General features: G+C 45.0%; 1 protein-coding gene across 2 annotated transcripts in view; it reads left to right on the plus strand.

Annotated features, from left to right (window-relative positions):
- LOC117358882 (DNA excision repair protein ERCC-8-like) overlaps positions 1-25,629 on the plus strand; it is a 133,506-nt gene that overhangs the window by 103,072 nt on the left and 4,805 nt on the right. The window contains exon 1 of one of the 2 annotated variants that reach the window (XM_033940707.1): positions 15,857-15,996. The exons of the other annotated variant lie outside the window; for it this stretch is intronic. The gene's annotated coding sequence lies outside the window, so the exon portion shown is untranslated. Of the gene's footprint in view, positions 1-15,856; positions 15,997-25,629 lie in introns of those variants that run through there. 2 annotated transcript variants of the gene reach the window in all.

Here is a 25,629-nt window from a genome sequence, read left to right on the forward strand (position 1 = left end):
TTAATTCAAAAACTGCAAATAACAGTTGATACGTTATTCGCGGTTTCAATAGTAAAAACGATGTCACTTTCCAAAAACTGTGAATAACATAAATTATTCACGTTTTTTCATATTTGTGCCTATTGCCGGAACGCATCCACCACGAATATGGAGGGAGAAGTGTACATTGAAATATTCTGCTATGTGGTGGCAGCCAAAAAAGCAAATAAAATACTAGAAATCATAGGCAGCGGAACACTTTTTTGTTTGGGGGAGGTGCATAAAAGCAATACCCTAGACCTCCATCATATAATAATAGTACTGTAATACCATATTTCCATTCATTTTATTTATATATATATATATATATATATATATATATATATATACACACAATATAACTGCACAAAGCACGATGTATGCTCAACATTCGTTCCTACCAGAACACCTGGCCTTGGTCACACACGCAGAACACAGACAACCCCTATTCAAATACAGGACCACAAACTAAAAATATATATATATTTTTTTTATTTATAATTTTGAATACTTTACAATATCCAACAAATTCAAAAGAAAAGGAAAATCACATAAAACAATACATAATCAAGTCATACGTACAAAACTCCTTTCAAGCCCACATTAATGGGGAGTATATCTTGCTATTTCTAATAAAATAAAGTTCAAGAAATATAAAGGATAATGATTCTTGGTTCATATTAATGAACCCTGAGTCATTCCTTAAACTGGGATACCATTATATTAATTCTCCTCATATTTCTCAGTAAGGTGAAACAAATCTCATTTCTATTTCTTTTCTCTTGCAATTAAGAATTGTTGTAGTTGTATTGGATCCCAAAAAGAATATTCGATATCTTGTAGCTTAATCAGACATTTACAGGGAAATTTCAGGTAAAAGGATGCATCCAGTGCCAACACTCTATCCTTCAATTTCAAAAATTCTTTCCTCCTCAACTGTGTGGCTCTGGATACATCCGGAAAAATCCTAACCAAATCCCCACAAAATTTCATTAACCTGTTTTTAAAATAAAGTCGCATTATCAACATTTTATCCATCTCGCTCATGCATGTTATTACCAGGGTGGACCGAGTCTGAATCACATCCTGAGTATCTTCTAGGAATTCAGTCAAATTTACCTCTGGTGTGGTCAGATGGTCCACCTCCAGGGCAGATTCAAGTTTTTTTGGAGGAATATAATAATAATTATTTATTGGAAAATTCTCAGCATTGGTCATTCCCAGTACTTCTTTAAAGAATTTCCTTAATAAAATCTCAGGTGACAATAAATGAGTTACTGGAAAGTTGACCAAGCGTAGATTTTTCACTCTATTCATGTTCTCGATAGATTCAATTTTAGAGTGTATTACTGTTGAATCTTTAACAGCTGATACAGAGACAGCTTGTAAATTATTACATTGATTTTCCACCACATTTAGTCGTTTATCCAAACAACTTAGGTTAGCATCCACATTTTCAAATTTAGAAGAAACTGACTGAGAATAATCTCCCATTTGCTTCATCGTTCAAAAGTTCAGGGAATTCAATTGTAAAAAAAAAAAATTGCTTACCGAAACGCCTAGTTTCCACCATCTCCTTTGAAGTAGTCCCCTTAAGAATGTATATAGCGATTTCAGCATTTTTCCCATGAGTCCATGCATCTATGGAAGTCATCTTGGGTGACTGCCTTGAGGACCTCCTGCAATTCTGCCTGGATCTCTTCAATTGTGTTAAAACGACACCCTTTCAATCATAATTTCATTTTGGGGAATAGAAAAAAAAAAATCACAGGGGGAAAGGTAAGGCGAATAGGGAGGGTGCGTAATCACTCTAATGTTTCTGGAAGTTCCGACTAGACAGAAACGCAATGGGCCTTCTGTTCATCAGTTAGCAGTCTTGGCACAAATTTCGTAGAAATGCGTCTCATGTTAAATTTATCTGACAAAATTTGTTGAACTGTCCCGTATGTCCCGTATAAACCCTTCAACTCTGGATATACCTAACCATAAGTCTTTTAATGTAATATCCTGTGTTTCCTCTGTTCGTGTGTTTTCTTCCACTCCACCAGTAAATATCAATGGTTTAGGTACTTCAGCATATACTAATTTACTTAAGTGGGTAGATGAAACCAATTGAGCTTCGGATGTAGTGGGTCTTATATTCCCACTATCACTGGGTACCGGATGAAGGGGAGGAGTACGATTGAGGGGACTTATTGAGGCTCCTGACAAGGAGGAATCTACATCGCCTCCAACTCTTCCTCAGCCGTTGGGAGGTCATCACATCAGACCAATGGGTCCTCCACATCATTCGCCATGGCTACTCTCTCAACTTCCAGACTCTTCCCCCAGACAATCCTCCCGTAGAGTCTGCTTCTCACTCCTCCCAAACCCCCCTCCTCCTGAGGGAGGTCCAATCCCTCCTTCTTCTCAATGCCATCGAAGAGGTGCCTCCGGACCAAAGGGGTCAGGGATTCTACTCCCGCTACTTCCTGGTACCCAAGAAGACAGGAGACCTCCGTCCCATCCTCGATCTCAGGGACCTCAACAAGTGTCTGGTCAAGGAGAAGTTCAGAATGCTCTCCCTTGCCACGCTTTACCCTCTTCTCTCTCAACACGACTGGCTATGTTCCCTGGACCTCAAAGAAGCCTACACTCACATTCCAATCCATCTGCATTCACGTCGCTACCTCCGATTTCAGATACAGCACCGCTACTATCAGTACAAGGTGCTACCCTTTGGCCTCGCATCATCGCCCAGGGTGTTCACCAAGTGCCTTATTGTGGTGGCGGCCTTTCTCAGGTCTCACAACCTCCAGGTGTTCCCCTACTTGGACGATTGGTTGGTGAAAGCACCTACGTCTCCGCTTGTGCTACAAGCCACTCAACACACCATCTCGTTCCTCCATCTCCTGGGGTTCGAGATCAACTACCCCAAGTCGCATCTGCTTCCCACACAGCGACTTCAGTTCATTGGAGCAGTTCGCGACACCACTCTGATGAGGGCGTTTCTCCCCCCCGACCGACACCGGACCCTGCTCCACCTCTGTCGTCAGGTGCTCCTTCATCAAACCATCCCAGCTCGACAGATGATGGTCCTCTTGGGCCACATGGCCTCGACGGTCCATGTACTTCCTCTCGCTCGACTCCACCTCAGGACACCTCAGTGGACTCTAGCCAACCAATGGTCACAGACCATGGATCCTCTTTCTCATCCCATCTCTGTGACATCGTCTCTTCAGCAATCTCTTCAATGGTGGTTGACCTACTCCAATCTTTCCAGGGGTCTACTCTTCCATCTACCCCCTCACTCCATGATCATAATCACGGATGCCTCCCCCTATGCGTGGGGAGCTCACCTGGGGTTCTACGCACCCAGGGACTCTGGACCCCTCAGGAGCGTCAACATCACATCAATTTCCTGGAACTCAGACCCATGTTCTATGCTCTCAAGGCCTTCCAGCACCTTCTCTACCCTCAGGTTCTTCTCCTGTGCACAGACAATCAAGTCGCTATGTACTACATAAACAAGCAAGGCGGCACCGGATCTCCCCTCCTCTGTCAGGAGGCCATCCGAATATGGACCTGGGCCACGGCCCACAGTTTCTTCCTCAAGGCTGTATACATCCAGGGCGAACAGAACTCCCTGGCCAACAATCTCAGCCGCATCCTTCAATCTCACGAGTGGACTCTGGACCCTCCAACACTCCAGTCCATCTTTGCTCGCTGGGGCACTCCGCAGGTGGACCTCTTTGCAGCTCCTCACAACCATCAGCTGCCCCAGTTCTGTTCCAGACTCTTCTCTCCTCATCGTCTAACCCCAGACGCATTCCTGCTCGACTGGACAGATCGGTTCCTCTATGCCTTTCCTCCTCTACCTCTGATGTTGCGGACGTTATCCAAACTCCGCAGGGATAGGGCCACCATGATTCTCATCGCTCCTCGGTGGCCTCGCCAACACTGGTTCTCCCTCCTGCTTCAGCTCAGCTCCAGGGAGCCCATTCCTCTTCCTGTGTTTCCTACTCTACTTACGCAGCAGCATCAATCTCTACTACATCCCAATCTGTCTTCGCTCCACCTAACAGCTTGGTTTCTCTTGGGCTAACCTCTCCAGATAATCTGTCTCAGCCCGTCCGTCGCATTTTGGATGCCTCTAGGAAACCGGCCACCCTTCAATGTTACCATCAGAAGTGGACCAGGTTCTCCTCTTGGTGTCTACTGCATCATCACGATCCCACCTCTTTGGCGGTGGAAACTGTACTGGACTATTTGCTTTCCCTGTCCGACGCTGGCCTCAAGTCTACCTCAATCAGAGTCCACCTTAGTGTCATCACTGCGTTTCATGAGCCTATCCTCGGAAAACCTCTCACGGCTCATCCACTGGTTTCCCGGTTCATGAGAGGCCTCTTCAATGTCAAACCACCTCTGAAGCCTCCTCCTGTCGTCTGGGACCTGAATGTGGTTTTATCAACCCTCATGAAACCTCCTTTTGAGCCTCTTGCCACAACTTCGCTCAAACTTCTAACCTGGAAGGTGCTTTTCCTCATTGCCGTCACCTCTGCCAGGAGGGTTAGTGAGATTCATGCACTGGTCACCGATCCACCGTTCACTATTTTTCACCATGACAAGGTGGTTCTGCGTACCCATCCTAAATTCCTTCCCAAGGTGGTCTCGGCTTTTCACCTCAACCAGTCCATTGTGTTGCCTGTCTTTTTCCCTAAACCCCATTCTCATCCTGGGGAACAGGAGTTGCACACGCTGGATTGTAAGCGTGCCCTTGCATACTACCTTGACCGTACCAGGGCTCACCGCTCGTCCCCTCAGCTCTTCCTGACCTTCGATCCTAACCGTCTAGGTCGTCCCGTCTCTAAACAGATGCTTTCCAACTGGCTTGCCGCCTGTATTGCGTTCTGTTATGCTCGGGCCGGTCTCTCACTGAAAGGTGCTGTCACGGCCCACAGGGTCAGAGCTATGGCTGCTTCTGTGGCTTTCCTCCGTTCCACGCCCATCGAGGAAATCTGCAAGGCTGCCACTTGGTCCTCAGTTCACACGTTCACTACTCACTACTGTCTGGATGCCTTCTCCAGACGGGATGGACACTTCGGCCAATCTATGTTGCAAAATTTATTTTCCTAATGGCCAACCATCTCTCCTCCCTCTCTGTTAGCTTGGAGGTCACCCATGCGTTAAGAATATGCTGCCTGCTTGTCCTGGGATAAAGCACAGTTACTTACCGTAACAGGTGTTATCCAGGGACAGCAGGCAGATATTCTTACGTCCCACCCTCCTCCCCGGGTTGGCTTCTTAGCTGGTTTATCCTAACTGGGGACCACGCTCTCCTCCGTCGGGCGGGAAGGCACTCGCGCATGCGCGGTGCGGCCAACTAGAACTTTCTAGTTAAAAAGGTCTGTACCGGGGCTCCGTCGGTGACGTCACCCATGCGTTAAGAATATCTGCCTGCTGTCCCTGGATAACACCTGTTACAGTAAGTAACTGTGCTTTATTCGCCGACGCCGCCAAACTATGCAATATAGTAAGTGAAAGCAACTTGCAGGACAGTATGGCGCAGGACCTGCTTACATTGGAATGCTGGTCCTCGACCTGGCAGCTGGGCTTCAACGCTAAGAAATGTAAGGTCATGCACCTCGGTAGCGGTAATCCATGCAGAACTTACACCTTGAATGGAGAAACATTAGCTAGGACTTCAGTAGAACGAGATTTGGAAGTAATCATCAGTGCAGATATGAAGGCTGCCAAACAAGTGGAGAAGGCCTCATCCAAGGCAAGGCAGATGATGGGTTGTATCAATAGAAGTTTCGTCAGCCGGAAACCTGAAGTCATAATGCCACTGTACAGAGCCATGGTGAGACCTCATCTGGAATACTGTGTGCAATTTTGGAGGCCACATTACCATAAAGACGTGCTCAGAGTCGAGTCGGTTCAGCGGATGGCCACTAGGACGATCTCGGGGCTCAAGGGTCTCTCGTACGAAGAGAGACTGCACAAACTGCAGCTCTACACTCTCGAGGAACGTAGGGAGAGGGGGGGACATGATTGAGACATTTAAGTACATCACAGGATGTGTCGAGGTGGAAAATGACATTTTCTTTCCCAAAGGACCCTCGGCCACAAGAGGACATCCGCTCAAACTCAGAGGAGGGAAATTTAATGGCGACACCAGGAAGTACTTCTTCACGGAAAGAGTGATAGATCGTTGGAACAAGCTTCCAGTGCAGGTGGTCGAGGCCACCAGCGTGCCTGACTTTAAGAATAAATGGGACACCTACGTAGGATCACTAAGAAGGTCGAGTTAAAGAGTTGGGTCATTAGCGCACAGACTAAATTGGGTGGGTCATTAGAGTGGGCAGACTTGATGGGCTATAGCCCTTTTCTGCCGTCATCTTTCTATGTGTCTATGAGACAGACCCGGTGACGTCAGGGGGTCCGTCTCTGTAAGTGCCTGTCAGTGAGGGAAAAATAAACCCAAACCGCTGCTGCAGGAGGCCAGGAACCAGCTCCAAATCCCCTCCGGTGGTATCCTCCAAGTGCATGAGGCTCCTGAATCAGCCGCGGCGGCGGCTTGGTTTTAAAACGTTGGAGACGGACCCGGTGACGTCAGGGGGTCCGTCTCTGTAAGTGCCTGTCAGCGAGGGAAAAATAAACCCAAACCGCTGCTGCAGGAGGCCAGGAACCAGCTCCAAATCCCCTCCGGTGGTATCCTCCAAGTGCATGAGGCTCCCGAATCAGCCGCGGCGGCGGCTCGGTTTTAAAACGTTGGAGACGGACCCGGTGACGTCAGGGGGTCCGTCTCTGTAAGTGCCTGTCAGCGAGGGAAAAATAAACCCAAACCGCTGCTGCAGGAGGCCAGGAACCAGCTCCAAATCCCCTCCGGTGGTATCCTCCAAGTGGAAGAGGTTCCCGAATCAGCCGCGGCGGCGGCTCAGTTTTAAAACGTTGGAGACGGACCCGGTGACATCAGGGGGTCCATCTCTGTAAGTGCCTGTCAGCGAGGGAAAAATAAACCCAAACCGCTGCTGCAGGAGGCCAGGAACCAGCTCCAAATCCCCTCCGGTGGTATCCTCCAAGTGCAAGAGGCTCCCTCAAACTAAAAATATTAATATACATAAAGAAGAGAAATAGAAAGAAAACAATTTCTTCCTGAACAATGCAAAATATAGACAGCAGATATAAATTCTCAAAACTGACATTTCTCACTCTCAGTTTTCAAGTCATGTGGTTTCTAAGTCTTTGAGGGGTCAGCATTCCCCATATGGGCACTGCAAAGTTTGTCAGTTTAGTGCCACCATTCTACAAATGCCATTACCCTCCCGATTGAAGTACTCTCAGCATGTGACCAACTGCAACTCTCATCATGTAGTCTATGCTATTTCTTGTCCGTGTCAGCTGTTGTATGTGGGAAGCACTACCCGCAGCTTGAAGCTCCGCATTGGAGAACATATGAGTCGCATACGCACTGCTGTGCGGGAAGCCCCCCTTGTCCAGCATTGGCAAAACAAGAATCATGCTGTTACTGATTTACAATTTACAGTATTGGATTTACTTTGTAATACTAGGGGTGGTGATACAGCTCGTATGTTGTGGAGAAAGGAGCAGAAATGGATCTTTGACCTCAACTCTCTCCACCCATATGGCCTTAACAATGAGATCGAGTGGGTAGCTTTCCTTTGATCATGTCTGGCTTCTGTAGTGTAATCCTGTAGTTTTTGCTCTTGTCAGTATTTGCAATGATGTCATCACGTTGTGTCACGTCCGGTTTCCCTCCCCCCTCCGGTTTAAATATCGGAGCGGGTGCCGGCGTTCTCCGTTGCACAAAATTTTTTCATCATTTTGACTGGTATGTACTTTATGTTGCTCCTGTCTGCTATTGTCAGCTATAAGCCTTATTACATTTTTGCATAGATAGTAGGCTTTTTGAGTTTCTTTGCCTGTGTCTATTGCTCTTTTGACATGTATTTTTGCATTTCAGATCTTTTTTGAACTTTTCACGGTTGTTACCTCTTAGTGAATCTCAAAGTACAGTGTGCGGGGTCTCCTGAAGTAGACACCGAAACGGGGCCGCGTCGGGACCCTGATGAATTTTCTTTCACAACCGAGTTAAGTGCATGTAGAAATTTTAGTGTCAACCTGAATGCAAAAGATTTGTGAACTGAATATATACAGTATTTCAATTAAGACATTCATACACAATTGAATAACCTTTTTCACACCATCGAGTTGGACTCGCTTTAAACATCAATCAAGCAATGATTGGAAGATAAACTCTTTCCCAAGAGGGGGTTACCCCTCCCTCTTCAGAGTTACATTTCTCTGAGCTGAGTTTTTGTATAGCGGGTCCCTCTCTTTGGTAGTGCTAATTACTGAGTCAGTCTGTTTTTGTTACAATTTTGCATTTTTCTGACTCTTTTGTTACTTTTCCCTGCTGAAGTGGAAACATAGTTGAACCTATTGCAGGGTGTATTATGGCTGCCATTGGATGGGATGCACATTCTTATAATGAGCAACAAGCTTCAGATTTATTATCAGCCTTTCATTTATTTACCTCAGAAGACAATTCCATGATTCCCACTGATTGGGAACATTTAGAAAATCTGCAGAAACGTATAGTACGTGCTGAGTTGCATGCAGCCACATTGGCTGAGTATTGTCGCCTGAAACGAATTCCCAGAGGCCTCCGGATGAGGACAGAACCCGGACTTTTTTTGGACAATACAGCATTTCTTGATAAATGGAACGCAATTCTTAATAAATGCTCTTTGGATCTTATGCTTTTAGTTATAGAGACTACCAAGACAGAATTAGACACTTATCAGGACGAATTTCAACAAGCTAGGGAATCTTTACAAAATAATAGTAGTACTGATGATTATACTAAATCATTACAAGATATTCAGTCTAAAATTGATGCTTTTAGAGAGGATTTAAGAAAAACTAAAATTAAGAAACTACGTAGGGATGAGATGGATTATACAAAAGGGTTTGTGTATGCGTGGATGGACAAAACTCGTAACATCAAACGTCCGAAGCGTCCCACATATACACAGACATCATCTGACACATCTGAAGATGATAATAAATCTCATCAGGGAACTATACAGGCCTCATCTCACAATGTCCATTTTCAGGGGGGTCCCAAACCTCCCAACAAAAGGCCGGTAAGATCCAAACAACCCCGGACGCAACCTTAGCATCTAACATTTTTAATCTCTCCCACCGTATCTTATCCTCCACAGAAACATCAGTCCTAAATAAGGGTCTCTCTTTTGTCCCTACTAGTCGTTATGGGGCTTTTGACACTAGAGTGGCTGTGTTTAAGTTTATAAGATCGTGTAAACTTAAAAATTTTTTTTACACAGAAGAGACCCCTATTGATCAATCCCAAGATAGTCAACCTATTTTACATATTAAATCCTCTTGGTGTCCTCCGGGAGTTATTGATCCACACATTCAGACATTTGAAGATTTAATATTGAGAGACATTGGCAGTTTAGAGAAAGATCCTCCTCCTACCCGTTTCAATCTATCTAGACAACAACAAGCTGCTGTGTCTTCTTTGGCAACTGACACTAGTATTGTTATTTATCCAGCAGATAAGGGTGGAGGAATAGTCATTCAAGACACAGATTCATATGTGAGTGAGGCACAACGTCAACTTAGTGATCCCACTTATTATAAACTTTTGCAGAATGATCCTACCCAATCCATACAAGATGTTATTTCACATTTATTGGTGCAAGCGCTTGAAACCAGGGTTATTACTGACAAGGAATTCAGGTTTTTGAGTTGTAAACATCCATGCATTCCAGTCATCTATTTTATCCCAAAGATTCATAAATCTTTAATTAACCCTCCGGGTAGACCAATAGTTTCTGGAATTGGATCATTGTTGGAACCTTTATCTGCTTTTTTAGATTTGTATCTCAAGGATAGGGTTCCTCTGGCCCCCTCCTACGTCTTAGACTCCACGAGTATGATTCAATTTTTAGCCTCTCTTTGTGATATACCAGCAAATGCTATACTACTGACTTTTGATATCTCAGCATTATACACCAATATTCCACAAGAAGAAGCTATTGAGGTTATTAAAATTGAACTACAAGCTCAGGATATGTTAGACACTAGGATACAGTTTCTGCTTGATTTGGCCAGGGTAGCGCTCAGTATGAATTATTTCCAATTTGATTTAGATTTTTACATACAGATTAAAGGCACTGCCATGGGGTCCAAGATGGCCCCTTCCATAGCTTGCCTTTACGTATCTCAGTTTGAGGAAAAAATTTTATATCCTTCTGAGTTTTGGCAATTCTTTCTCTTTTGGAAGAGATATATTGATGACGTATTGGCAGTATGGATTGGTACTTCAGAAGAGCTGGGACGTTTTTTTGACTGGCTTAATAAATGTGACTCTAATTTACAGTTCACAATGACCATGGACTCTCACCGGGTCTCTTTTTTGGACATTAATATCACATTGCAAAATGGTCAGTTTCAAACATCCATTTACCGCAAACCAACAGATAGGAATAACTTGTTACAGTATGACAGCTTCCACCCGAGACATCTAAGGAATAATATACCCACTAGACAATTTTTACGTCTCAGAAGACTCTGTTCCACAGTGGAGGAATATGTATACAGAGCGGATGAAGTCAAACAAAGATTTTTAGTGAAGGGTTATCCTCCCTCTGTTCTCAAGAAAGCTTATAAACGTGGTTTATATGCCAACCGGTCTCTGTTGCTGCAAGCTCATTCCAAATCTGATGCCTGCCCGTTGGTTTGTGTGCTGCCTTATTCTATTCACGCTTTTCAAATCAAGAAAATTATCAAACGTCACTGGCCCATCATGCAGTACCATGAAGTTTTTCAAGAGGTTCCCAGATTTGCTTTTTCAAAATCTTTCAATTTGAGACAACAATTAACTCACTCTCAGTTTTCAAGTCATGTGGTTTCTAAGTCTTTGAGGGGTCAGCATTCCCCATGTGGGCACTGCAAAGTTTGTCAGTTTAGTGCCACCATTCAACAAATGCCATTACCCTCCCGATTGAAGTACTCTCAGCATGTGACCAACTGCAACTCTCATCATGTAGTCTATGCTATTTCTTGTCCGTGTCAGCTGTTGTATGTGGGAAGCACTACCCGCAGCTTGAAGCTCCGCATTGGAGAACATATGAGTCGCATACGCACTGCTGTGCAGGAAGCCCCCCTTGTCCAGCATTGGCAAAACAAGAATCATGCTGTTACTGATTTACAATTTACAGTATTGGATTTACTTTGTAATACTAGGGGTGGTGATACAGCTCGTATGTTGTGGAGAAAGGAGCAGAAATGGATCTTTGACCTCAACTCTCTCCACCCATATGGCCTTAACAATGAGATCGAGTGGGTAGCTTTCCTTTGATCATGTCTGGCTTCTGTAGTTTAATCCTGTAGTTTTTGCTCTTGTAATGCAATGTCACCTCAGTAACTATAGAAAAATAGACAAATATAGTGCAAAATATAGACAGCAGATATAAATTCTCAAAACAGACACATTTTGATCACTAAATTGATAATAAAATCATTTTTCCTACCTTTGTCTGGTGATTTCATGAGCCTCTGCACTTCCTTCTGACTGTGCATCCAATCTTTCTTTCTTTTGCATCCAACATTTCTTTCACAATCCAGCCCCATTCCCTTTGGGTCCAGGTCTCTCTCTCTTTTCTCTCTGTTATCCTCCCCAGATCCAGTGTCAGTTCTCCTTTCTACCTTTGTTCCAGGTCTCCCTCTCTCTCCCCCTCTGTCTGAACCTCCCATAGTTCTGCATCTACCTCCTGTCTTTCCCCTTTCGTCCAAGCCTTACAACCCTCCTCCCCCTTTCTCTACCTCTTTCTCTCCTTCTTTCCTTCCTCCCTCCTTTCCTCCCAGCAGATTTTAGCATATCTCTCTCCTCCTTTTTTTCCCTCAGATCTAGTATCTGTCTTCTTCCTCTTTTCCTCCTTCCAGGTCTGGTATCTGTCTCCTCTCCTTCCCCCCTGCTCTGGCATCTCTCTCTCCGCTCCCTTCCTCCTGTTCTTCCCTGGTCTTCCTTCTCAATTTATTTTCTGTCTCTGTCTAAATTCTTTTTTATTATTCAGTCTTCAATTTCCCTCTTTCACTATGTCTACCTATAGCTTGCCACCTCTTTCCCTCACTCCTTCCAGTATCTAACTCTATCCTCGTCCCTCAATCCAGCATGTGCCCTTTTTTCTTTCTCCTCCCCACTTCCTTCCAGCATCTGCTCCCCCTGTCCCTCACACTTCCATTCAGCGGCTGTCCCTCCTCTCCCCCACACTTCTCTCCCCTTCCATTCACTGCCCTCTCTGCTCTTTCCATCCAGTGTTCGCCCTTTCTCTCTCTCTCTCTTCCATATGACATCTTCCCTTTTTCTATGCGCCTTCCATAAACTATCTATCCTGTGCCCCTTCTCTTCTTTGAACATGATTGATTTCAGCTCTGTCACCTCTCCATTTTTCTCTCTCTCTCACCACCCTCTCCCCTATGCTCTGGCATCTCTCTATTTTCCTTTCTTTCCTTCCCTCCCCACTGTCTGGTATCATCCCTGCCCTGATTCCCTGGCATCTCTCTCCTTTCCTTTTCTTCCATCTCTCCCTCCCCCCTCCATGCTCTGACATCTCCTCCATCCTTTCCCCCTTCCTTTTCCCTTGGTCTGGCATACCTTCCTCCTTCCCTCCATGCCCTGGCATTTCTTCTTCCCTCCAACCCCTGGCATCTCCTTTCATTCCTTCCCTCATCTTTGTTCTCCCTCCAGTAGGGTACAGCAACACTCTCCCCAATTCTCTCCCCCTCTGCTCCCTTTCCTCCTTCTGTCATCCAAGGCCTGGTGTCCTGAACTTCCTGGTGTCCTGAACTTCATCGGGCAGCAGCAGCGTTTACAATTCACTGCTGTTGCCGGCTTCAGGCCTTCCTCTCTGTCGGGTCCTGTCTTCATGAAAACAGGAAGTAGGCAGGACCCGGCAGACAGGAAGGCCTGAAGCCGGCAACAGCAGCAAATTGTAAACGCTGCTGTTGCCCGAAGAAGGTAATGGCGCCAGGCCTTGGAGCGCCCGAGGCAGACAACTTCTCCCCCCTCCCAGCCAAACCCCCACTGACCCTCCTATCTCTCCCTCCCATGTGAATCCTGCTGACCCTCCCAGTGAGATGACCGAGCAGCAAACCTCCCTCCAGCAGTTTTGGCAGCCGCAGCACACTAAACAGGCTGCTTTGCGGCTTTTTCCTGCCTAGGAGGGTCAGCAGGATTCGCATGGGAGGGAGAGATAGGAGGGTTGATGCGGGGGGGGGGGGCGTTGCCGTTGACAAGGTGAGTCGTCCTCCTTCAGCGGGCCCCCTCACAGTTTCAGGCCCTAGGCACTTGCCTACTAGGCCTATTGATTAATCCGGCCCTGGTTGCCGTACAGTGAGAGATTGGAGATACTGGGCCTCTTCTCCCTTGAAAAGAGGAAACGGAGAGGGGACTTGATCGAAACGTTCAAAATACTGAAGGGAATAGACTTAGTAGAGAAAGACAGATTGTTCACCCTCTCCAAGGTAGGGAGAACGAGAGGGCACTCTCTAAAGTTGAAAAGGGATAGATTCCGTACAAACGTAAGGAAATTTTTCTTCACCCAGAGTGTGGTGAAAAGCTGGAATGCTCTTCCGGAATCTGTTATAGGGGAAAACACCCTCCAGGATTTCAAGACAAAGTTGGACAAGTTCCTGCTAAACTGGAATGTACACAGGTGAGGCTGGATTCATTTAGAGCACTGGTCTTTGACCTGAGGGCCGCCGCATGAGCGGACTGCTGGGCAGGATGGACCACTGGTCTAACCCAGCAGCGGCATTTCTTATGTTCTTATGTTCTTACTGCACTCAGGATTTTGTATACTTCAATCATATCTCCCCTCAGCCTTCTCTTTTCCAAGATGAAGAGCCCTAACCTTTTTAGTCTTTCCTCATACAAGAGGAGTTCCATCCCCTTTATCATTTTGGTCACTCTTATTTGAACCTTTTCTAGTGCTACTATATCTTTCTTGAGATAAGGAGACCAGCATTGAACGCAATACTCCAGGTGAGATCGCACCATGGAGCGATACAGAGGCATTATAATATCTTTAGTCTTGTTAACTTCCCTTTTTTAATAACTCCTATCGTCTTGTCTGCTTTTTTGACCTGTGGTTAGTGATCTGTAACCTGTTGCTAAAATCTTCTGTAGTACCTGAAGACTGGAGAGTGGCCTATGTTAGGCCAATTTTTAAAAAGGGTTCCAGGGGAGATCCTGGAAATTACAGACTGGTAAGCCTGACTTCTGTGCCGGGCAAAATGGTGGAAACAATTATAAAAAAAAATTGTGGAACACGTAGACAAACATGATTTAAAGAGACAGAGTCAGCATGGGTTCAGCCAAGGGAGATCTTGCCTCATCAATTTGCTCAACTTCTTTGAAGGAGTGAATGCACATGTGGATAAAGGTGAGCCAGCTGATATAGTGTACCTAGATTTTCAGAAAGCTTTTGATAAAGTTCCTCATGAAAGGCTCCTGAGAAAATTTAAGAGTCATGGGATAGGTGGCAAAGTTCAGTTGTGGATTAGGAATTGGTTATCGGATAGAAAGCAGATCATTTTTCTCAATGGAGGAGAGTAAACAGTGGAGTGCTACAGGGGTCTGTACTGGGACCGGTGCTGTTTAACAAATTGGAACAACAAGTGAGGTGATTAAATTTGCAGATGACACTAAACTGTTCAAAGTTATTAAAAAGCATGCGGACTGTGAAAAACTGCAGGCAGACCTTAGGAAATTAGAAGACTGGGTGTCCAAATGACAGATGAAATTTAATATGGACAAATGCAAAGTGATGCACATTGGGAAGAACCCAAATCACAGTTACCGGATGCTAGGGTCCACCTTGAGGGTTAGCGCCCATGAAAGGGATCCAAATGTCATCATAGACAATACGATGAAACCTTCAGTCCAATGTGTGGCAGCGGACAAAAAAGCAAACAGGATGCTATGATTTATTTAAAAAGGGATGATTAACAAGACTAAGAATGTATAGTGGCACTAGAAAAGGTTCAAAGAAGAGCAAGCAAGATGATAAAGGGGATGGAACCCCTCTCGTATGAGGAAAAATTTAAAAAGTTAGAGCTCTTCAGCTTGGAAAAGAGAAGGCTGAGGGGAGATATGATTGAAGTCTACAAAATCCTGGGTGAAGTAGAATGGGTGCAAGTGGATTGATTTTTCACTCCTTCAAAAATTACAAAGACTAGGGGACATTCGAAGTTACAGGGAAATACTTTTAAAACCAATAGGTGGAAATATTTTTTCACTCAGAGACTGGTTAAGCTATGGACTGCATTGCCAGAGGTTGTGATGAAAGTGGATAGCCTAGCTGGTTTTAAGAAAGGTTTGGACAAATTCCTGGAGGAAAAGTCCATAGTCTGTTATTAAGACATGGGGGAAGCCACTGCTTGCCCTGGATTGGTAGCATGGAATATTGCTACTCCTTGGGTTTTGGCCAGTGTGACAGGCAATTTGCCCCCTCCTTCTGACACTGCCCAAGATAAAACTGTCCCGACTCCTGCTAGGATATAAGGGTGAGGGATAGAAACAGAAGGGAGATTCCCTATTATTCCCTTGCTAGGAAGACAGCTGAATATCTGTGAACTGCAGAGAATAAGATCTGGCACTGAAGGAGTTAACAGAGGAGGTGGGTCTCGGTCTAGTGAGGAATGCTGTGCAGCCAATGAGAGAGAGAGTTTTCCCAGCAGGCGGAGAACCTGCAGGTAAATTGAGCCCAGCTTGTCTAACATGGAAGCTGAAGCTGCAGCAGGAGGAGGTTCTCAGAGCTACCAGGAAACAGGAAGACACAGACAGCCTCCATAGGCAGAAAGCTGCCTGCTCCTTCATTCCCCAGCCTCTTGAATTCCCAGCAGAGCCCTACCGAGAGAAGGAGAGTTCTTAAACCCCAGGTAGCGGTGGGGGAAGGGGAAGCCTTTGAAACTGCTGAAAATGTCCTTTGGTCTCCTGAAGCAAGGGGCAGGGAGGATTATGCAGAGCCTGATTTCCTAATGTGTTATGAAGATATTGGAATCTGTTTATAGCAACCCAGAGCAAAGCAAGGAATGGCTAACTGAAGGGGACGTCTGTGGGAATGAAGATATGTTTGAATAAAGCCTCGGTTTAACTTTAAACCTAAGGGGTATGAAAGCAAACGCCGCAGTTGGTTTTCAAAACAGAAAGTGTGTGCGTGAAGGCTACTGAATTCCCCAGCTAGGCGTGGGGGAAGGGAATTCACTGCACAAGAGCTAGGTGAGGAAACTTAAGGAGCTAAAAGCAGCCTCTTACCAGAGCTCCAGGGCACTTATCAGGGGGCCGGGAGGACATGATTCCAACTGTTATGCAGGGAAGAGTATCCCCAGCACTCTGGCCATTACCCAAGCGGGGCAAAAGTGCTGAAAGAAGCCTTGCAGTAAGCTAGGCTGTCGCTTGAAAAGGACTAAAAACAGAGGAAAATAAAAACCCTTTTTTTCCCCTCTGAGAAGTAGAGAGCAGGGAGGGGGGAAAGCCGTATCCCAACCAGGAGGTTAGGGTTTCCTTTAACCCACCCTTGGGGGAAGGGAGAGGCAGCTGCTGGAACTGTGTTTAATGAGAAGCAGCCTTTACACCAAGCACTACCATTCTACAGAATTCAAAGAACTGTGAATAGTTGAACTGTGAAAAAGCTTATTTTGATTATATGGAAGCTCCTGATGGGCTATCTAAGAGGAACTGCCTCTGAATGAGAGGAAATTATTTTGTTTTCAAGGAAGAATAAATATGATTTCTGAGAAATAATATTGACTGGGACCTTTTTTCCTTGGGGCCCAGAGCCTCACTATCGCTGGCACTCCAAGATAGAGAGTTGCGCGGGGACAGAAATCCCACCCGTCCCTGCCAAAATCCAATCCATCCCCACGAGGAATTCCCTCCATCCCTACGAGGAATCCCCCTTCATCCCCGCCTATCCCTGTAAACTTCAGAAATAGTTATTTCATTTAATTATGCTACTGAATTAAAGGCTCTGATAGAGACCCATTTACAAATAAGCAAAGACACTTTATTAATTTGGAAATATCAATTGGGAAGAATACATACTTTGTAAACGGGTTTCTACCAGAGCCTCTAATGTAAATATAAAATATAAATACTCAGCTGATGAGAACCCCCAAGCTGTCAGCTGAGGACTTCCTTTGCAGTTGGCCGGGGGTCCCTTTTGCCAAGCTTGGCAGGCAGCAGTAGCGTCCCTGAGTCACAGATGCTGGCATCTCAGTGGCTCATGGATGCTGCCAGTGACTGCTATGCTTGGTGGAGGGGAGTTCTGGCCGTCTCTAGAGGAGGTCCTTTGCTGGCGATGCTTGGGGATCCCCACCAGTCACAGCAAGGGTCAGCAAGTACTTCAACACTGTAGAAATAAAACCAGAAATGTATTTCCTTTTCTTTTGAACACAATACAAAGACATCTGCTATATACATTTCCCAAAGCTAACATATTTTAGTCACTAAATTCCGTTTTTTACCTTTGTTGTCTGGAGACTTATTTTTCCATAGAGTTGGACCCAGTTTCTTTTTTCCACTTTCCCATCTTCTGTAAATTCTTCTATTGCTGTCCATTGGTTCCTCCTACCATGGTCCAGCATTTATCCCTTTCTTATCTTTTGTGCCTGCCCACCAGCCCCATGCCCAACATTTTTCTTTCCATCACCCTTCTCCAGAACCACGCCACATCTCTCCCTCCATTCCCTTCACCACTATGTCCAACATTCCTCCCTCTTGCATCCATTTCAATCTGTCCCACTGTTCCCTTTCCACCACAATATTTCTCCCTCTCATTTGTACCTCACGTCCTCCCTATGACCAAAAATTCTCCTTTCTTCCATTCCCCATGTACACAACCATCTCTTTCCCTCCCTTCCTCTCTCCCAAGTTCATGCCTTCTGTGTCCAAAAACGCATTCCCTCCCCCACCTCTTTCGCTCCCTTCCTCCAATCTCTCTCCCAAGTTCATTTTGGTTGTTTTGTAACATACAGTAGCATTATGATCCAACTGTATGTTTACTTCTGCTACTAGCTCTAAAATATCTAAAAGATCCATATTTTGATATATTATATTTCTGCTGGATTAAATATTTAAGAATTAATTTAAAAATAGCCCTTGGAAAAAAAAAGTCACTCCAATAAAAGAACAGTTTTACCTAGAGTTGTAGCAGTTTACAACTGTCCAAAAATGCACTCCCTCCCCCCCTTTTGTGTTCCGCGTTTGCCTCCCACCCATCATCTGCCAGCAAATTACCAACCTTCTCATCCAAATGTAACTCGAGCCGCGAGGCTCGTCTTCTATTTCCTGCCTGCACTGCCACAGCACATAACCGACCGGAAGTCTTCCCCGATGTCAGCGCTGACATCGGAGGGAGGGCTTAAGCAAAGCCCTCCCTCCGACGTCAGTGCTGACATCGGGGAAGACTTCCGGTCAGCTATGTGTGCTGCAGCAGAGCAGGTAGGAAAAGAAGACGAGCCTCGTGGCTCGAGATGCATTGAACCCCGCAGGATCCCCGCGACCCTAGGGGCGTCCCCACGGGATCCCCGTGACACGAAGTGGGAACCCCGCGGGATCCCGTAGGTCCCGCGGGATTCCCATCGTCCCCGTTCCCGTTCCCGTTCCCGTACAGCTCTGTACTCCAAGAGGCACGGATCTTAAGCGTGTGACAGATGCCGTGGTTGACCATCGAGCACCCACGACCCCGCCACACAGGTACTAGGGACCTGGATTGGTCACCATAAGAATGGGCTACTGGGCTTGATGGACCATTTGGTCTGACCCAGTAAGGCTATTTTAATGTTCACTTTGCTTAATAAAGATGGCGCTTCCTTTTGGAAAGGCACTCTGCCAGCTGCATAAGATTTCAGGTACTTATATCTAAATGAAAAGTGTTGTTATAAAACTGTTTCTAGACACACTAACTTTCAGATAGTAACAGGAACTATTGTATTTTCTTCTGGAAATATTGGTGGAACTTTTCAAACTTCCAACGCTGATTGCAAAAGGGGATTCAGCTTGATGAATGCATTTACAACAAAGATGAGAAACTTGTGTAGAAAACTGAGAGGAAGAGGATTTCAGTTTTTTCATGTTTAAATACCCAGTGTTTTCTGTATATTTCAGCTATGTCCAGAAATTATGAGTCTTACTTTATCCCCAGCTCCAAACTAAGAATTGGGAAGACTGAATAGAGAATCTGTCACTATTTACTTATTAAGAGCTGAAGTTAGCCAACGAATGATTAGGTTCTTAATTTTGCTAATCATCTTTTTTGTAAATCCACACTGTATTCCTAGACTAGTGAGTTATTTTCCCATACTCGCCAGAGCTTGTAGAAAGCCTCATAACTGAGTCTTGAGCCCCTCCCCTCTTACCTCAGGACTGCCCCCCAGGAAATCAGTTGGTGACAAAGCAGCCAGGGACATTTGTAGAAGAAAAAGGCAAAAGAGAGGGGTATGGAGACACTCCGGGAATCTGAACAACCAAAAGAACAGTGCTATAAAGATACACAGTCTGTACTGTTAGAAGGGGGCATCGGACTGAGGGCCCACCCCCAAGATAACGTGTTAAACATATTCGCATGGTACTCTTAGAAAGGCTGGTCAGGAAACTGAAATCCAGCTTACCAGTACTTGCAAAGACAGACAATCAGCAAATCACAGGGCTGATCTTGCGTACGTCCAGGGACCGCAACACTCGGTCCTCCTCTCTGGAACCAGAGGAAGCAAAAGCAGGAAGTCAGACCTCCTGGTTAACATGGAAAGCTGAAACCACTTTTGGAAGAAAGGAAGAAGCAGTGTGTAACACCACGCCAAAATCCATAATACGTAGAAAGGAATCCCGGCAGGAAAGAACCTGAAGTTCAGAAACCCTGTGGTTGGAGGTGATGGCCATAAGGAAAAACAGAATTGATTTATATTCTGCATAAGAACATAAGAAGTTGCCTCCACTGGGTCAGACCAGAGGTCCATCGTGCCCAGCGGTTCGCTCCCGCGGCGGCCCATCAGGTCTATGACCTGTGAAGTGGTTCCTGACCACTTCTATAACCTACCTCTACTTCTATCTGTACCCCTCAATCCCCTCTACTTCTATCTGTACCCCCTACAATTCTAGGAAGATTACAAATTATTCAAGTGCTCAAGCATTTTTCCCTAACTGTCCTGATTGGCTCCCACTCTAGCTAATGTACCTGGGGCAATGGGGATTAAGTGACTTACCCATGGTCACAAGGAGCAGTGTGGGATTTGAACCCACAACCTCAGGGTGCCGAAGCTGTAGCTCTAACCGCTGCATCACACACTCCCACACTCTCACATATGGCGGATGAGCCAGAGACCAGAGAACCAAATTTAGATTCCAAGTAGAACAGGGAAGCCTCAGAGTGCCCCGCAGAAAATGCCCCGCAGAAGGTTATGCCCCAGACAAGAGAGACCAGCAATCTAGACTCAGAAAAAAAGATACAGCCAGGCCTTTGGCTAGGCCGTCCTGAAGGAACTCCAGAATCTGGGGAACCGACAGGATAGACGAATCCTAGAGTTTCTGAACTCACCACATCTGAGAACATCGCCAAGCCTTAGTATAGGCAGCCACTGTGGACTTCTTCCTGCTTCGGAGAAGAGTGTCACAGAGTAATGTAACAGAAAAGTTTTGCTTGCGACAAAAACTAATTTTTTGCTCACATCAACTCAGCCCTTAGAAGAATACCAATTGGCACCCATCCCCATATAGCACGTCCTGGGATGCCCCATGTCTGCCAAATATCTAATCTAATCTAATCCTTAGGTTTGTATACCGCATCATCTCCACGTTCGTAGAGCTCGATGCAGTTTACAGTAGGAGAAATAGGAAGGAACTACAACAGAGGGTTAGAGGTAGAAGTGTGAAGAAAATTTAGAGGACTTGGGATGCCAAGATATAAGAGTTTCCTTGATTCCTAAATTGGAGGGAGTTGGAATTTTTCCCTTATTTGGTAGTCTCCGCCCAAATTACAAAATTAAGGGGAAATTCCCTTGTTTGCATTCTGGATGCACTGCGTGGCATCAAATACCACCATTTCCGAACATGACAGAAATGAGATGAGAAGGTATCACTTTCACCTCTCCTTGAAAGTATACCGGAAAGAGCTTGGCACCTGTAAGCTCCCCCTCCCCAATTAGATATCAGTGCTACTTAGGTGCATAGTGAGATGAATGGCTAGTAGGTAAATGATGATGATGCCACTGCCGAAGGCTCTCATGAGACCTCATTTAGAACATTATGTACAATTTTAAAGCTCTCGCCTTCAAAAAGATACAAACAGGATGAAGTTGGTCTACAGAACAGCAACTAAAATGGTGGTCTTTATCATAATGCGTATGGGGACAAACTTAAAGATCTCAATATGTGCATACTTAGGAAGAAAGGCGGGAGAGGAGAAATATAAGACACATTTAAATACCTCTGTGGCATAAATGCACAAGTGAGTTTCTTTAAATTAAAAGGAAGTTCTGGAATGAGGGGACACAAGATGAAAATGAAAGAGAACAGACTCAGGCGTAACCTGAGGAAATATTTCTTCATGGAAAGAGTGGTGAATTCATGGAACAGCCTCCTAGTGGAGGTAAAAATTGTATCTGAATTAAAAAAGCTTGGGTCGAATACATAAGATCTCTAAGGGAGAGAAAAGTATTATAGATAACAACATGGATGGGCAGTCTTGATAAGCAGGCCATATGGGATTTATCTACAGTTGATTCCACCTATGTGCATGTCAGCTAAACGCACGCTTCAGTTATCTGCACCCTACCTCTTGGTCCCGTTTTTTTTTTACATTAAAGTCAATGGACGTAAAATCTGGATAATTGCAATTCTGATAAGCACACAATCCGCTTATGCGCACTGATGTTATAGGTCCCACCTCTATGCGTTCATGTTACGTTCACTCTGGTTAAAAGCAAACACGTTTTCGTGTTGATGAGCCACATGTTTCGGATCAGCATTCTAGGCCTGGCCAGGTGTTCAAACTTTCAAAACTGCACCTTGGCGTCTCGTGGAGAAAAACCTATGTCTGTGGCTGGTCAAAAGTCATTGTCTCTGGCTGACTATGTTCACCACGTTGGACAAAAGTCATTGTCTTTGGCTGAACGTGTTGATGTCTTAAAGAGACTTGACCAATGGGAGAGTCAGGTCTCTATTGCAAAGCATTACAGCGTTCATCCTAGCCAGATTTCTCAGATTTACATAAAGGACACTGCAGACAACCAAGAGTCTGATGATGACGGGGATACTGCTCTGGTCATCACGACTAATGAAACACTTGCAGAGATTGTTTCCTTCTCAGACACGTTGGAGATAAATGGATGTCACGACTATGGCCAGTTTTACAGCATCAGTAGTCAGATACACAGCCTAAATCGTGCAATCTGCGTGCAGAAAAAAATGACTGATTATTTCAGTAGAATGTTGGTTTAAAAAAGGTTTACAGTGTATTGCATTAGACAGAACAGTGCTGATTCTAAAACTGAACCATGTAGAATTGTTTTACCTGTGTATTTTTTTACTGATTAAAAGTTTTATTGCATTGGACTACAGCGTATTGTGATTTTTCATGACTAAAAAGTGGTACTCTGATTAAGTGCACACTCCTTTTAAGAGAACGTCGCGGTCCGGTCCGGAGGCCTTGCGCTTAAGCAGAGTTGACTGTACCTTCATCTTCTTCACCCAGAGAGTGGTAGAAAACTGGAACGCTCTTCTGGAATCTGTTATAGTGGAAAACACCCTCCAGGGATTCAAGACAAAGTTGGACAAGTTCCTGCTAAATTGGAATGCATGCAGGTGAGGCTAGACTCATTTAGAGCACTGGTCTTTGACCTGGGGGCTGCCGCGTGATTATTGTATATTTAAAATCTTTCAATAAATACACCTTGACAAAAAAAAAAAAATTAAATAAAGCTGTGCAAATTGATGTCAAAAGTAGCAAGAGCTTAATTTTGTAATTTGGGCGGAGACTACCAAATAAGGGAAAAATTCCCATATTTGGCAGACTAATCTTGCATGGGGCATCCCAGGACGTGCTATATGGAGATGGGTGCCTATTGGTATTCTTCTAAGGGCTGAGTTGATGTGAGCAAAAAATTAGTTTTTGTCGCAAGCAAAACTTTTCTGTTACATTACTCTGTGCCACTCTTCTCCGCAGCAGGAAGAAGTCCACAGTGGCTGCCTATACTATGTTCTCAGATGTGGTGAGTTCAGAAACTCTAGGATTCGTCTATCCTGTCAGTTCCCCAGATTCTGGAGTTCCTTCAGGACAGCCTAGCTAAAGGCCTGGCTGTAGGTCCCCTGATGACAGTTTAGGATTTTTGGAAAGTTCTTTTAGCATCTTGCGGTCTGCTCTGGGGGTCAGCTTGCTTGGACAGCCAGACCTTGGCATGTTGGCAATTGTTTGAAAAGTCTCCACTTGTCTATTATTTTCCGGACCATGGAATGATTAATGTCAAATTCTTTCAAGATCTTTTTAAATCCTTTACCAGAATTATAAGCTGCTACAGTCTTCTATCTGAAGGCCTCAGATAGCTCTTTTGATCTCACCATGGTGTTCATTCTCACCGCAGCAGTCATGAGAACACCAAACTAAATGTCTGTGTTTGACGCTCAGTTTCACTTTCACAGCGTCAAACACAGCGCGATTTTCTCTGCTCAAGTATCCCCTGAAGGCATCTTCTATACGCCGAAACTGGGATCCTTGTTGGGACTTACTGTTTTTAATAAAGACTTGTTTTGGTTGTAAAGCCATCCCCCTTGTCTTTCCTTGTTGTTTTGCTTATATCCCAAGGCAAGGGGCTCTTCTGTTTTGCCTGTTTGAGGTTTAAGTAGAGCAAACCTCCTTCAAAATGCTGAATAATGATATTCTAATCATGTGCACCTGATGTAATACACCTGTGTGTGATTTGAGCCACTTTAAGTGGGAGAATATGTGAGAGTGTCCTAATTTATTCCTTAATTAGAAATTTTGTGGATATCTTTTGTTTCATGAGTAAATGAAGGAAAAAAATTTGTTGTTTACCTGCAATTACATCACTTTCTTTTCCAGAGATAAATAAAAAATAAGATTTGACATCGATATGTGAACATTTCTTAAGAAAAAACTGAATATTTCATGGGATGAACTTATTTTTTCACATGACTGTATATCCCAAGTTCATGCTCCCTCCCTTCTGTGTCCCAGTGCTCTCCCTCCCTCCCTTCTGTGTTCCAAGTTCGTGCCCCGTCCCTCTTTCCAGCCTTTGTCCCAAGTTTGTGCCCCCCTCTCCCTTCTGTGTTATGTTGTCTCTTGCTTTGTTATGAATAATATTAACTGGCTGAGAAGCATTCATGCTATAAGAGAGAATTCAGTTTGGTACCCTCTATCTCCTTCTTCTGGTAGATGGTTATGTGCTATAACTTAAAGAAAGAAAATGACATATCAGGTGAGACATAAGACTAGCCTAGAGCAGCAGCTCCAGCTCCAACTCTGGATGGGGAGTGCAGCTACAGTGCTTTGGTGCTATGTTTCCATCTCTGGATGTGGACTAAAATGGTTAAGGGGCTGGAGGAGTTACCATGCAGCGAGCGATTAGAGAAACTGGGCCTCTTCTCCCTTGAAAAGAGGAGACTGAAAGGGGACATGATTGAAACGTTCAAGATAATGAAGGGAATAGACTTAGTAGATAAAGACAGGTTGTTCACCATCTCCAAGGTAGAAAGAACTAGAGGGCACTCTCTAAAGTTAAAAGGGAATAGATTCTGTACAAACGTAAAGAAGTTCTTCTTCACCCAGAGAAGCAGAGTTGATTGTACCTTCATCTTCTTCACCCAGAGAGTGGTAGAAATCTGGAACGCTCATCCGGAAGCTGTTATAGGGGAAAACACCCTCCAGGGATTCAAGAAAAAGTTAGTCAAGTTCCTGCTGAACCAGAACGTAAGCAGGTAAGGCTAGTCTCAGTTAGGGCACTGGTCTTTGACCTAAGAGCCACCGTATGAGCGGACTGCTGGGCATGATGGACCACTGGTCTGACCCAGCAGTGGCAGTTCTTATGGAGCGTAGCTGCGGCTGCATTTGTGCCATGGTTCCGTCACTGGATGTGCTGAGCAGCAGTACTGGCAGCATTTGTGCCACAACTACATTTGTTCCAAGCTCCGACACTGCAACTCTGGCTGCATTTGTGCCATGATTACATCGATGGCTCTGGAGAGCAGCAGCTCTGGCCACATTTCCACCAAGGCTCCATCGATGGATGTTGAGCACAGCTCCGACTGCGTGTGGGCCCATGCTTCATCTCTGGATGTATAGTGTGGCCTTGTCTACCGGGTTGATATTGGCTCCTAGTCTTGGCATTGGTTCGTCTCTGGATGTGCAGGGCTGCTTCAACTGCCTGTCTGGCACTGCTCCATCTATGACCATAAAGTGCAGCTTCAGCTACCTGTATGGTACTGCTTGCTCTCTAGAGCTACAGCACAGTTTTAGCTGCCTATCTGACACTGCTTCTTTTCTGACCATAAGGAGCAGCTTT

Source organism: Geotrypetes seraphini, chromosome 1 (genome assembly GCF_902459505.1).
Source record: "Geotrypetes seraphini chromosome 1, aGeoSer1.1, whole genome shotgun sequence".
Classification (NCBI taxonomy): domain Eukaryota; kingdom Metazoa; phylum Chordata; class Amphibia; order Gymnophiona; family Dermophiidae; genus Geotrypetes; species Geotrypetes seraphini.